At 44.1% G+C, this 13,876-nt stretch overlaps 1 protein-coding gene and 1 pseudogene across 1 annotated transcript in view; one reads left to right on the top strand and one right to left on the bottom strand.

Annotated features, from left to right (window-relative positions):
* Positions 1 to 13,876, top strand: part of IL1RAPL1 (interleukin 1 receptor accessory protein like 1) — a 784,296-nt gene that overhangs the window by 690,999 nt on the left and 79,421 nt on the right. The gene's annotated exons all lie outside the window — the stretch shown is intronic.
* LOC136647249 (5S ribosomal RNA) lies at positions 6,416 to 6,535 on the bottom strand (annotated as a pseudogene).

Here is a 13,876-nt window from a genome sequence, read left to right as displayed (position 1 = left end):
TATGCCAGATGTAGTCTATAACTTATGGTCCATCTTGGGGGTGTTGGGAAGAAGGGGGTGACATGAGATGAACTTCTGTTTTTGGTTCCCCATTGCTCCCTATTGGATTTGTCCTACCTACGGCAGCTATGTTGTTGGCGTAGCATTTTTGTGATGTCGTGCCCATAATCTGACAGGGGGTTAGAATCCGGCATCCATCACCTCATTCTCCAGCCTATACCTTGCCTCACTTTCCCCCTGCTTTTGGCCTTTCCACTGTGTTACAATAGCGCAGCATTTTCTTATTGTTGTGCCAGCATCCATAGTGTAGCCTTTCACTTTGGGGTGTATGGGCTTCCACATTGGTGAAGCTTTTGTTGTGCCAGCATCTACAGTATTACATTCACATGTAATTGGGCCATCAGAGACTGAGCTGTATGGCTCAGGCAATCTTTGGCTCAGATCTTGCATCTACCATGAACTCACTAATTCCCCTTAAACAAGGCCTCTGCTTCAGGGTGCACTTGTCAGTTATACCATCTTTCTTTAATGAACCTGTGAGGGAATGGAGAGAACTTTAAGAAGTTGGGCAGGAGGGTGACCAGGATTTGTAGGGTTTCATGCACAGTCACTGTGCACTTGATTTTTGTTTAAATCTGAAGCTACATTTGCAATAAAATGCCCCACTAGAACCTTCAAAATGTTCTCCAACAGCCTAGTCCTGCAGTTTTCAAACTCTCCAGGAGTTTGAAACCCGTGGTAAGTCTTTGTGGGGTGGGGGGGAGGCAGCAGGGGCAGGGGGAAGGCAGCAACGCGATCCTTAGGATCACGTCACTCGGGGCTGCAGGGACTGGGGTGCATCCTCCAGTCCTTGCAGCAGCCATCCCTGTGCGCAGGGAGCCCTGCACGAGCGCCTGCAGGGCGCCCCAGGTCAAGGAAAGCGCGATTGCCCCACTCTCCCTTTCCTTGACCTGGGGCGCCCTGCAGGTGCTTGCGCAGGGCTCTCCGCACACAGGGACTGCTGCTGCAGGGACTGGAGGGTGCAGCCCAGTCCCTGCAGCCCCGTCAGAAGGGAAAGCGGAGCGATCGTGCTCCGCTACCAATTTTGCAGAGCGGAGCGCAATCGCTCCACTTTCACTTTTCCTGACCTGGGGAGCCCTGCCGAAGGTTGCGCAGGGCTCCCTGCACCCCCGGGAGGCTGCAGGAGGCTTGGGCAAGTGCACCCAAGCCCCTGCAGCCCTCCTGAGCGGCGCGCCCCAGTTTGAATACCACTGGCCTAATCATAATCTGTTCCAACGCATGTTAGGAGGTGGCTGGAGGTCTCCTCAGAGTAAGGGGATATTTTCCCCCTTACTCCATGTCAAGACCCAGCCAGCCCTTTGGGGCTTCTAGAACCCACCCCAGTTATTTAGCTGGAAATTTGGGAAGTCTGGTGTAATACTGGGAGAGCCGAGAAAGGGGTTAGGATATGGCAGAGAAGACCTCCAGAATCCTGCCCCTGTCCTGGGCCTGATCTGTCCCCATTCCACTTCCCCGCCACCCTCCCCACGCCCCTGCGCTGCTTAGCACCTTACCTCCTTACACCTGTGGCTGGGGCTCCGGATACTGCACTGGTGGGCCCAGTAGCGAACCTGCCTTCATTGTGCTTTGGGGCAGGTCTGTGACATGCCCTCCCCCCTCTGAAATGCCGGGCCCCCCCAGGAAACATACCAAGGCTTATGGAGCCTGGTGTGACGCTCAGCAGCAATTGAAAAGTGCTCTGAGGCTTTTTGTGCCATTTTTAAACAATCCTTCCAGTTTCCCAACAAAATCGGAAGTATTGCTTAAAATGGTAGGAAAGCCTCAGAAGGCTTCTTGCCCACTGCTGAGCCTCACCTCCAGCAGAACAGTTTGGACAGGCAGGCAGGGTGGGTGGGGTGGGGGGAGGCAGCAGCAGCAGGGGCAGGGCAAGCACAGCACCCAGGGCATTTACCCCCTACCCTGCCCCAGGTCCGTCACTGGATGAGCCCACAAGGCCTTCCTGCCGGCGCTGCTGGCGCACGGGTTGTCAGAGATGTGCCTTACAGCACATTTGTGGTACTCTGAGCCAGCACAGGGACAGGTATGCCAGCTCATGGAGGGGTTTGGATTGCACTCTAAGCTGTCCAAAATTTGAACACCTCAAGAGCTGTTTAAAGGAGGTACATAGTCCGTATGTGTGCAGGTGTGTTTCTAGCCCTTCCCGACCACTATTTGTTTAAAAAGCCACCTTCAATGAGCTCTTTTGGTTGGGGAGATTAGAACTCCAAAGTTCTAAATAACTCCTTTATCCATTTTTGCCCAGCTCACAGGTGTACACATTCGATCCTTGTTGTATACACGCAATGTTGGGCAAAATGGTTTAAAATTGGATTGTTGAGTGAACTTAGGTCTCCAAAACTAATCCAGATATAGTAATACAATTTGCAAGGCAAACTGATCTTTTTTTAAAAAAAAAAAAAAATCTGGAGAAGTTCTTCCTTTCTATAGAATAATGAAAGGAGGATATGAAGCTGCCTTATGCTGAATTGCTCGGCATTGTTTACAGGGGCTGGCAGTGGTTCTCTGGGGTTTCCGACGGGGATCTTTTCCTGGTGATGCTGCTACATCCCTGGAGGTGCCAAGGACTGGACTTGGGACATTTTCCTTTCAAATTGTGCTCTGCCACTGAGCTGCAATCCCTTTTTTGAGAACAAAAAACCTCAGCAGTTTTTTTTAATCTTCTAGCAATGTTGACCTAGAATTATGACACTTCCCTCACTACTCAAAGAAAGACAGATGTGCAAAGACAATGTGTAATCCCTCTTCTCTCCCCCCCAAAAAACCTTCTTGCAATTAGCACCCTTAACTCAGTCTTTTTTAATGTGCTATAAATATTTTTTCATTAACTAACATTCATTCAGCTAGTCAGAGTGATCTGAGAGTAATGCACTAATAAAGATACAATTCTTCCATATAACGAATACTTGTAAACATACAGATGTCGGGTATTTTTTTTCCTTTTGTTTTATTACAACAACCGTTGTTTCATCAGACTTGATTCTGAAAATGTTAGGTTCTTCATACACGTGCTACTAATAAAAATCCTTCAGTTCTAAGTATCTATAAACACTGGCTGTGGCAGCTTTCAGACATCATGTTGTCTCCAATTGTATTTGCAGTTTTAATTTAAGATCTTGATTCCACCATGTTGTCTATTTTCCTTTGCAGCTGTAGGGGCTGCTTGAAGCAAATTCAATTTGTTTTACACTGTAATCAATCGTGATGTATACAGTAGGCCCTTGGCATCCATAGTCTTCAAATCTGTGAATTCTAGCAACTGCGAATGGCCTATCCAAACCTCAGAATACCTCTCGGTTGCAACCAGAATTCACTTCTAGTTTGTGCCCACAAATTCTGGTCTAATAAATCATGGAACCAGAGTGTTTCTGCACAGAGAGACAGAGAGGGAGAGAGAGAACACAAGGCCATAGCAGCTCTAGCAGGCTTGCATATCTTAATCCTATGAGGTTAATGTCTGGTTAATTTCACATTAGCAAAGGTTTTTGCTTTAAAAGAAAATACAAGGCCTCCCCCATCCGCGGATCCCATATCCATGGTTTCAGTTAACTGCGAATCAAGTCCATGGGCCCCCCTGCATGTTGCCTTCAGAGGCTTTTCTGAGCCCCACAGAGAAACAGAATAGCCATTTGGGCCAAAAAAAAGTGATTTCTGGTTTCCTCAGGAAACTGGAAGTGACATTTTTATGCCTTGTAAGGCATTCGGAGGCCCAGGGAAGTCTTCCCTCTGGAGAGCTTCCCCAGACCTCTGAATGCCTTAAGAGGGCAAAAAACATCATTTATCGTTTTCTAAACGAACTGGAAGTCACTTTTTTTTTTTTCCTCAATGGCCATTCTGAAGTCCACAGAGGCTGCAGGCAGACACACAAGGCCTCTGTGGGGCTCAGAAAAGCCCCAGACCTGACTGGAGCAGAGCTTGGGGGGGTCCCTTGGGTATCCAGGGGTTCAGTTAATTGTGGGAAGTTCTCTATTGAGAGTGCTCAGATACCCTTTCAAGTTCAGCAGTGACTCGTACAATTGCCTTGTTCCTTCCAGCTTAATTTGCCTGCATGGGACCCACTGGCTGGAACAATTGAGATAAAATGTTTGTAGCAGTTGGTGGTATATTATTGGTACACCAAAACAAACAACTTTCTTCCACTTTTCCTAATGTTAGATCAAGGACCTGGCTACCCCAATGTGTTATGACTGATACAAGTAGAGGAGTAACTTTGAAAACATAGCCTATTGGACGGATTATTCCCTCTGACAATTCAATTTTGTGTTTGGCAAAAGCAGTAAACAAGTAATTTACAAACTTTTAAGAGCAGGAATGAGTTGCATTTGTTTTTAAAATGTCATAAGATCAGTGGCACCAAAAACTTACACTGAATAGAATCAGTTATGAATAATTGCCTTGCCATTCATCCATCATTTGATGAGACATTCAGCCCAAGCCCTAAAGGTCTTGGTTTTATCAGTTTTATCTAGGAGTGTGCAATTCAGAATTAATGAAGGAATGAATGAAATGGGACCCATTCAGCTCAGTTTTTATTCAATGTGAAATGAATGTCAAGAGCACCAAATGAATAATGAATAGACTTGTTTTCCTATTTTATCCCATTTTTACTCATTTGCGGGGGTCTTACCTTTCCCGAGTAGGTGGAATTGATTCCAGCAGTCACCTTCAAGCAGCAGTCATTTTGTTTTCCATGTCTACTCTAATTTTTGCATCATTCCAGATTAGTTTGAAGGGAAAGGGTGGCCACCAAAGGGGCAAAGCAATGTTGACACATCCTGAGAAACAAGGCAGGGGGGCTGCTGCCTTCCCAGTGACTGCCTAAATGACTTCCAATTACAGAACTGTAAACAAGAACAACCAAAAACCAAACGAATGTAACAAACAAATAACTAGAAGACTTATGTTTTAAAGAGTGAACTGGGTTGAATAAGTATTCGTGAGGTTTTATCATGGATGTAATATTCTTGTCGTATGGTATCAGATGGGCACTTTACTCCTCCATAATTTAAAATTCTGACGTGCAGAAAGATTTGGGAACCTAGAAGTTGATAGATCAAAATTAGAAGTTCTTTCTGAAGTTTTACTAATGGAGCATAACGTGCTTTGTGGCTGTTGTACATGTGAACACCGATCATGCGCATGGCCTGGTCGCTGCCACAAGCCGTGAGCCAGCCGAATCCACACAAGGATGGACCAGGTTTTCCCACCTGAGCAGGTAAGACTGCACAAGGATTCAGAGGCAGGGGAGGGGTGGGTGGATTGGTCCCAGGAAGAGGGCAGGCTCAGCTGTGGTAGCATTCACCAAATCCTAACCCTGGGCCTGATCTACCTACACAGCTCAACATGGACTTGCGCTGTTGAGCTGGCTGAGGTCTGCGTTGACCCATGGCAGCAGCTGGGGCTTAGGAGGTCTCAAATGCTGAAATTCTGAAGGCAGAATACTCATCAACCATTATGGAGGTTTCTATATGCCAATGTCATTGTCCTTGATATGTGCTTTTTCTTTCTCATGTGCTGAAAGGGAAGTGATAGTTCTGTGATACAAAAATGTTGAATTATTGACCAATGTCAAGAATTGTGCAACAGTGAGATCCCATTCACTGTTTCAAAACGGAAGAGAAAATTTCGCAACCCAATGTATGTACCGCAGACACTCAAGTATAAGCTGACCTCACAGATAAGTCGAGGGCAGGTTTTGAGTAATAAATCATGGAATTTTCTATGACCCTCGGATAAGTCGGGGGTTAAACTTAGGAGGGTGTCTGACTCAGTGGCATGCCAAGGTCATTTGGCACCCAGGGCCCATAAATTTTTGGCACGTCCCATACAATGAAATAAAAATTAAATAATATATTCTACAATTAATTCAAATATATTATTAAGAAGCATTAATACACTATCAGATACAAGAATTTAATTTAAAATATCCATATTATAATGAACAACAACTAGCAAGGCTGCAAGAACACAACTAGTAAAAAGCCAAAGTGTGAAGTACAATAGAGCAAGCCAATAAGATTATTCACACACAACGCCAAGTGGGGGGTGGGGACCTCAGGGATGGCAATTAATCCCTTACTTCTCCCCCAGGAGGGTTTCAGTGGCTCCTGCATGGGCACAGAACATTGCAATGGATCTCAGAGGCAGCTAAACTTTGCTGCATAAATGCCTGATTGCTTGGGGATGCTGCAGAAGCAAGCATGCTCTCCTCAAAGCTTACACATAAGCAGCAGTTGCAAGTGCTTCCTAGCTCCTGCCAGCATGCAGCTAAAATCGCTGGCTAAAATACCTGTGGCTGCAGAATAATTCTACTTTAAATTCTGGTTGGCAACCTTCAGTCTCAAAAGACTAAAGTATAAGCCTACAGCCCCCGGTATTCCCAGGTGGTCTCCCATCCAAGTACTAACCAGGCCTGACTCTGCTTAGCTTCCGAGATCAGATGAGATTGGGCATGTGCAGGGTAACAGTTGCTGCTGACTTTAAATTCTACTCTCTGCTTTTCCTGTATTTTGCATCTTTGCAAGATCTCCAGGACTCTTCCACACACAAGGAGATTGCTTCTCTCTTGCACACACAGATGCTCCCCCCCCCCCACATACACAAATGCAAGGACTTTTCCCCTCCAGTCCAACTTCCTTGGTGAGGAGAGGGGGAAATGAGGTTAGTAAGGAGGTTTGCAAAAAGTTTTGCAAGGGAGAGACTGAAGTGTGACTGTATACAGTGAGGGGGGAGGTGGAGAGGAAAGCAAGAAGAGGGAATAGACTGGGAGCCCAATCCTAGGCATGCCTACTCAGAAGCAAATCCCTAAATAGTCAGTGGGGCTTACTCCCATGAAAGTGAGGCTAGGATTGTAGCTTTAACTGTTCTAAGTGCTGTTCTCTGTCTCTCTCTCTCTCACACACACACACTTTTCCTTTTATAAAAGTTAACTTTTCATCTCCCTCCCCCCCCAGTACAACATAATAATAATAATAATAATAATATACAGTATTTATATACCGCCTTTCTTGGTCTTTATTCAAGACTTTATTCAAGGCGGTTTACACAGGCAGGCTTATTAAATCCACGCAGGGATTTTTACAAATTGAAAGAAGGTTCTCTCTTTCAAGAACCACCACATTCAAGATGTTACACTCCGATCTGGTTTAACATTCTGGCCTCCATCCTCCCACGCTCCGAGCAGATGGAACAGCTCAGCTGCAGCTTGTCAGCTGCTTCAAGGTCGCACGGTGCCGGTGGCCTCGAACTGGCGACCTTGTGGATGTTAATCTTCAGGCAAATGGAGGCTCTACATCAGTGGTGAATGATTATGGGGAGAGGGGCTAGCAAGCCTCAGATTTGCAAGAGAGTTTAAAGTTTGGATTCAATAAGGGGGAGAGAGCAAAAACAAGAAGGAAAGAGGAGGTGGACTTAACCCTTTCACTGGCTTGGGAAACAAAGGTACAACCTTCTGCAGGCTGGCTGGCTGGCTGGCTGGCTGGCTACCTCTCTCTCTCTTCCTTCTATTTTTGAAAAAAAGATCACCCCCCCCTTCCCACGCCCTGTCCAGCTTCATCTGTGGGGAGATGGAAAGAGGGTTAGCAAGTTTAGCTTTCCAATGGAGTGCTTGAAGTTTATATACAGTAGGAAGGGGGGAACAAGAAGGAAAGCGGAGATGGACTCAGCTGTTTCAAATGACTGCTTCTCCCTAGCTCAGACACCCCCTCCCACACACAGCTCATTGTCTCCTGCTCTGGCTTGGGTGCTGCTCCAGAGATGCCTCTGTGGGCACTGGTGCTGAGCGAGGGCGGCTGCTGATGGCTGCAGTGGCAGATGCCCCTGCCCTGCCCTGCCCTGCGCCTGGAACTCCTGAAGCTGGGCAACAGCCTGAAGGAGCACATGGAGCACACCCACACCACACCTGCAGGCAGCTTTGAACGCTCAGCAGCAGCAGCCCCAGCCTTTGCTCACTTGCTTTCTCCCTCCCTCCCCCCTCCCACAATAGCGACTGGCTGCCTCACTCGCTTCCCTTCCCCCCCCTCACTGGGGCATTGATTCAGGCTGCTTTTCTGGGAAGAAATTTTTCACCTTATAGGTGAGTATCTACGGTAAATTAATGCCTGAATATAGTTGATCCATCCCCCAACCAATTACTGTTGTTTGCTAAACAATAACTAACTCTTTGGAGACAGCTGGAGTATTTATAGGTCAGCAGCTACTAAAACTGTACTGTTCTCATGCAGACTTTGTGCAAACCTTTTGCAAATATATATGCTTTATTGAAAGATGTTTGTGTAGCCCTGGTCATTTTAAGTAGACATATGCAAAGCTAATGAGTTTTAAAAGTATTATTTTAAATATCTCATTAGATAGTTTAATTATTTTAAAGTATCTCATAGAATGAGAACAATTCATCTCAGGAAAAAAAAAAATCCCAACGATCTGTTATCATGCCTGGTGTTCTGGGGAAACATGTTTTCTCCTGTTTTATTATAAAAGGAAATCACACAACATATATGTGCATTTGGAGGAGAGAAAGGGAAAGAGAGAAAAAGAAAGTTAATCAGTGGATGAAGAGAGTGTTCACCCTTGCCTATCTGAAAATGTGCCAGTTCCGTGGTGTATGAAATGGAAAGCTACAGTAGGTTATAAAAATGTGATGGATGATTTAGGTGGCTGTATTCAGCTGTAAGCAATAAATGCTGAGATCGGCAAAAACGACTAAAGGCAAAATGCAAGTGATTTACTAGCAATTTAAAGCACATGAGATTTGTAATGCATGAGGCCCTCAGGCCCATCACTTCTCTTCTATAACGGGAAACAATATTTTGGTGAAAAATAGCACATTTATTTTCAACTTTGTGCCATAAACTATAAGAGCACCCTAGGTTGAGGGCTTTTCCCTCAAGAAGCAATTGTATGCAACTTATTTAAATATCCAGTCAAGTTTGTTTTTAAGCCTCGGGCCTTATCTCTGCTGCCATTTACACATTACCATGGGCACCAGTTCCTTGGACATGGTTTGTACGATCTGTTCTGTTCATGTGGCTATTGATTTTGAAACACTGACTACAACATAGCCATGGGATGAATGTGCAGAAAAATGGTTCTGATGGTGCTATGGAAAGGGTAAATTTATGTCAAAAGATTCAGGCAAGCTAAGTTCCTCCGTGAAGTTTTGATGGGGTTTGGTCTTTTTACTCCAGTAACTCAGCCTCAGTATTTACTTGAAACTTCAATGATTTTCTTTTATAAATGGGACTGTCATGGCTGAAAATTCATTCCCATCATGAATTAAGAAAATTGTCCACTGAAATTCCGCATGCTTGCAGCTTAACTTTTATTGCACTAAGATAATTTCATTGCAAAGGGATCTTACCATGGGAGAAAATATGCAATTTATTTCTGCCTACATGTTAAGGGACATCACTTTGTATACAGGGCCATTGCATTTGTAGTACTTGTAAACGGGCATTGCATAGCCTCATGGGAAAAGATGCTTTTATTTAGATTCTCCTTTAAAATGTGAAACAACAACATAAACCGTACTTTGAATTTGGCGTAAGGAAGAATTGGGCTATCAATACAGTCTAGATAAAAATTGTTCAGTTGTTCAGCTTGAAGTTTATATGCTTTAAGTCCCCTGAATCTTTTAGAGAGTGTTCCCACTTTGAGTCATAATTCTGTTGTGGTGTATTAAATGTATTTGTAGGGGGCATAGTCTTTTGCAGTAAAGAAATGTTTATTTTTAACAACTGACTCTTTAACCAGAGGCATAACACAAGCTACAGAGAATTTATAGAGTTTGGAACTTGGAAAGAATTCATATATATTGAAAGTTGTGAACATCTGAAGCCAACAAAGCACAAGTAAATGTGCAGCTGTATAAATACTTTGTGCACTTTATGCATTTTCTACCTAGAAAGCATGTTCATGTCAAAAGGAGTAGTAACTTGCATGCAGGCCAACATGTCTCATGATTGCACATGAATGATTTCACTGTGTGTCCATGTGTTGTAGCTCGTACATGCATTGAAGAGGCACAGTTCATCATGGTTACCACATGTGCATATGTGTGGAATAAAAGCAGGTGATTGGTCTATTGTCACATGGGACAATCCACATGCAAGTTTTACATTTTTCTTTAAACGGCTGTAATTTAACTATAGGTGGTCCCTCGATATCCACTAGGGTTGCGTTCCAGAACTCCTATTGGATAAAAAATATCAATGGATTAAAAAAAAGTGGAAAAATATATTTACAGCATAATCCTGTCTTGCACTGAAACAGGCAGGCCAGGAGACTGTATCCATCGCAAGTTAGGGCCTCAAAGTGGCTCAGCCAGAGGGAAACTCTTCCCCTTACCCCTGGGTAAGCCACTGCAGCCCCAATGGGTCTTCTCAGACATGTGCCACCTCCAGAGGTGGTATAAGTCCCAGCCCTGCCTCCTGCTTCCTGGCTGCCCAAGGGACTTGCACTGGCCCAAGGGTGATTCTGGATTGTGCCCTTAAAGATCTCCTTCCGGGTTTCTTGCTCCTAAAGGAATAAAGTCTTGCTTCCGCAGGAATTTGATTCTAGTACTCCCTGCTGATACCATAAAAATGTGTTAAATAAAAGCATTTTTAAAAAATTAAAAAGTGAATCCCTTTACAATTGTGGTTTAAAAACAGCTTTTCTTACTGTTGTGAAGAGGTAGTTAGCAATCAGAAATGCAAAAGACCCCCTGCCTTTGCCTGGCTCAGCCAAAGAATGGAATGATAGCTTGCATGACTGTCTCTCTACAGCAGTAAGATAAGCAGTTTTTTTAAACTAAAGGGATACATTTTTTTCCCCTTCTCCAGGGATCAGCACACTCCTTCTCATTTGCAATGGCCATTTGTGTTGTCAAATCCGTGTATTAAAAATCCATGTATAATAAGGCTGGACCTAGATTTTCTTTCTTATGACCATCCATATGTGTAGCATTTTGGTGCTACTTGAGGAGCAGCTTGAGATGCTGTGTTGGTGTGGCAAAGAAGCCATGGCAAGAATTAGACAACAGAGACAGGTTTGAATGTAAATGCAGGAAAAAGGCTTGAGGCTGGAGCAGATTTGAGCATCAGAATGAGAAGGAGAATTAGAATAAGAAACAGAATGAAAGTGAGTCTGCTCTGCCTCTTGCCTGCTTTATTTATACTTTAAACATGTTGCAATCCCTTGCAATACTAAAAAGGTTACTGTCTAAAAAGATTCTACTAGGAGCTTCTACCAGGCTCTGACCACAACATTCCTTTGACTAAGATAAGGGCTACATCTTCACAACACTGTCTTGTTGACAGGCTTCGGGGCTTTTACACGCCTAGCGTATTCAAGGCCAAGAGTTTGCTCTTGCGCAGCCGCAGGTGTGCCCGAGGCTGTTACTGTTACCAAATACTGCTAAAGCATCCCAAAGCCTAGCGCCTGTGCACTGCTACACATATGCAGGTTTGTTTGTATCTTGTGGTTCATCATCACTGTTCATTTTCATGAACAAAACAATGAAAGTAGCTGTTCAATTGCCTTTCCACTTATCACAGCATGTCTTCTTGATGAGAAGTGGCTGGGCCTTTCTGAAACCAAAGGTTGCCTGGTAGGAAATGACTTCCTCTAACTGAGCAACAGTGCAGTTACAGTAAGCCCGTGTTTCTCAAACTGTGGGTTGGAACCCACTAGGTGGGTCGCAAGCCAATTTCAGGTGGGTCCCCATTCATTTCAATATTTTATATTTAATAGACTGAATGGTACCATGGTATGTGACTGCATTTGGAGAAATGTTACAGGCCAGTACTTTTAACAAGCTACTATGTATATTCTTTTAACAATGATAGTCAATGGGACTTACTCCTGGGTAGGTGTGGGTAGGATTGCAGCCTAGGATTGTTAAAAGCTATCCTGCTTGATGATGTCACTTCCAGTCATGACATCACTTCTGGTAGGTCATGACAGACTCTCATTCTAAAAAGTGGGTCCCTGTGCTAAATGTGTGAGAACCACTGTGGTAAGCAGTTCCAATTCTTGAGGCATTTTAGAACTACTCTTAACAGTGCCTTTCATGGACTTCTCAAAGTTCTTAAATTCCTTCTTTCCATCTACTTCGCAGCCTCTTTGGCATCAGCTCATGATTTAAGAAGGGATTTAGACTGCATCTGTTCTTTCGGTAATAGAAAAGATTCCTGCACAATGGCAGCTGAAATAATTCTTTATGAAATAATAATAATGCCATTGTCAAAATACAACAAACAGATAAACAGAACATCTATCTCCAAATGAAAATAAAATTCTAACTGTAGACAACAAAGACACAATTTTGTCTCTGGGTTTTTTAAAATGTTTTTGTGGAGTCTTTTTTGATGAGATAGCTTTTCTTCCACATACGGAGATTATAAAGCAAGCAGAGTTGCAGAGCTTTCTTTATCATGACTGAAATATCTCTGGTTATGGATGGAAATCAGAGGGAGTTCATAACTCAGTAACACAGACAAAAAAGAAAGTTAACTTGGGCATTTATTCTTTCTTATTGTACCTTCAATGAGCCATTGGAAATGCAAAGCCTTTCAGTTGCTTTGCTATCATAGTATACATTAACATTGGGCATGACCCAGTTCACTATTCGCATGTAATAAAGGGAAAAACTTTTGGGAATTCTCCAGGGGCCTCCCAGGGCTTAGGTGGCAGGCTGCATACCTATGTCACTGCATACCTGCTCATTCTTAACAACAACAACAACAACAACAACAAAAACGCAACAGGTATTTGCATTATGCAAACAAAACTATGCTAACCTCATCATAGTAGGAGGAAACAAAGCAGCCACAAACGAGTCACATTTCTTATTTAGCTATACTAAGGACTGCTGGCCCCTATGGGTTTCCTCGAACTTGCAACACCTCTGGAAGTGGCACAAGCCCAAGGAGAGCAGAGCGGCTTGAAGGTTGGGAATGGAGGTTGGGATCTGGCATAACTGCCGGTTCCCAGCCCTTACTCTTGCTCCCCGCCCACCCCCAGGGCCGTCCACCACGCGCCCTTCCCCCACCCAGGAACACCCCCTCCTACCTCCTCCCCGCCTCCCCTCCACCTACCTTTGCTGCTTGCATCAGTGAGGAAGCCGCCATGGAGGCTGGATTCAGCCTCTGTGTGTGATGCAGCTTCTTCCTGAGGAGGCGCAAATGTACCTTACAGCACGTTTGTGACCCTCCTGGGCTGGTGCAAGAGACTTGTGCCAGCCCAACTCATTTCTAGGACTGCGCCCTAAAGCTTGTCTGTGTTAGTGGCTGGAAAATATGTACCTTATTCGATAAGCAAAATCATCATGAGCTCTTATTCTGTTGCTAAATGGAAGCAGGATGGTATTTCAGAGAAGGCTCGCACAAGGTCAAAACACTAGACAGAATGACAAATATTTCCATTACAACTTTTTTAAATATCTTCCATTACTTTTGTTTTTTAACTGCAGCTGCATATCAGATCCCTTCCGAGATGCTATTGTTAGTTTGGTGTCCTGTAGAGAATGAGTTCATATGTCTCCCTCCTACACTATGAAAGTTCATGTGTCTTCCTCCTACACATCTGTCAATATTCATATCACATACAGTCGCTCACTCACTTCACTCAGTTAGGTCTCTGTGAGCATAATCCTTTCTCGATTTAGCTAACTTAAAGCAAATTGTGTGTCATATCTGACAACAGCTTTTTCCAGACCATCAAAGTGTTCAGCACCAAAAGCCCGATTTATTTCGGTGGGACTTGAAATAGCAGATTTGTCCTTTGATGACTGAAAGCTCAGTTTTAAAAACTAACCCAGGGGTCTATTAATGAACCTTGA

The sequence above is a fragment of the Tiliqua scincoides genome, chromosome 3 (assembly GCF_035046505.1).
Source record: "Tiliqua scincoides isolate rTilSci1 chromosome 3, rTilSci1.hap2, whole genome shotgun sequence".
Lineage (NCBI taxonomy): Eukaryota > Metazoa > Chordata > Lepidosauria > Squamata > Scincidae > Tiliqua > Tiliqua scincoides.
This window is presented reverse-complemented; position numbering and strand designations above follow the sequence as displayed.